The following is a 1,623-nucleotide window of genomic DNA, read 5'->3' as shown; positions in this document are numbered from 1 at the left end:
TTTCGAGCATTTTAAGTTTTGTATATTTACCTATTATAAATTTGCATCAAACCTTATAATTTTAACTTGAAAAAAAAAAGAAAAATTAGTATCAGACTCAAATCTATTACGATTCAAAACAATTAATATTCATCTTCAATTAATTAACATAAAAACACAGAGAATTGAATGTATATTGTCTACTATACATAAAAGTTATTTAGATAAGGCTGAAACACCATTAAAACAGTTTTTTTTTATATACGTCTCTACAAATGATTATGTACCTATCTTTGAAATTGATATATTGAATTTTTTATGTTGCTCAAATTTTAAATAAACTTTATGTATAGATTTAGAATTTCTATTACTTAAAACACATTTATATGTAAATTTTATATACTTACTGCCAAATTAGATATTTATAATAATTTATGATTGCTCAAGGTTATTTCGTATAAATTTAGTTTGCTAAAATACGTTTTACATGCTGATTATTTGATATACTTTTAATAACTATGTAAATAAGTTGCCAGCAAATAAAAAAGTTTAAAGGTAAATCCTGCTCCATCGGTGTGCCAAAAATGTCAATTTAAAATATAATAAAGGCAAAAATTACATTACACTATAACAACCGTATAATTCCTTGTGAATTTGTATTCATTATTACTGTCTACTCGAAACTATGATAAACCTAAGATTTGACTATATTTAACTGCTATTTTGCAATAGTAAAGTAGTTACTTTTATATACACCGTAATCGTAAAGTGATACACGTTTTCGTATAACTAATTCATAAAATAGTCGATTCAATGGAAAAGAAAAAAATAAATTTACATATTTCACTGGATGACAATTGTCTGTGGATTTATTATGGAAATTATCAATAATTTTTAAAATGATGTAACAAAAATAACTATGATAATCTTACAAAGGTAAAATTGAATAGCTTTGGTATAATTTTTCATTTCTATTGAATACGACTATACCTACCTTTTAAACTTTGTCGTATTATATGTCAATAGTTGTTAAATTAGCAAAGTATCCAATATATCGCATGTAAGTAGAAAATCAAAATTATTCACGTATTTGTGTCGTTAGTTTATTAAATTGTAAATAAATTTCTAGTCTGACTGACATTATTTACTTAATATATATTATATAAGAGCTTATGTAAATAAGTCTGTAGATATCAACATTTGTGTAGTCAATTTTTATTGAATGTTTCACGACAATATAATTGTAATGTGTAAATAATAACTGTTTTATGTGATGAATTTGTTTATTAAAATATATGAATTATCGGATATTGTTGTTTTATTTAAAGTGTAACTAGTGTTAGTAAAGATAACAAAGGACCCTTGTTTGTCATTTATCGATATACAGGCGTTTCCCGTTGGACCGATTGAATTAGTACAATGTGTAAAAAAATGTCTCATTTAGCTGATTGTACTGGTCGATCAGTCCAACGGGAAACACCCCGAAATACTCGTTAAAATATTGCTATCCTTCTCATTCACTACAAATAAAAGAGACAACATTAGTACAAGGTGTTTCGACAATGGAAACTGTCCGTGGAATATACTATAAATTATAGAATATAGAAGAAATAACTTGAAACCATCTAAAAATAATAAATATAA

Source organism: Papilio machaon, chromosome 17 (genome assembly GCF_912999745.1).
Source record: "Papilio machaon chromosome 17, ilPapMach1.1, whole genome shotgun sequence".
Classification (NCBI taxonomy): Eukaryota; Metazoa; Arthropoda; class Insecta; order Lepidoptera; family Papilionidae; genus Papilio; species Papilio machaon.
This window is presented reverse-complemented; position numbering follows the sequence as displayed.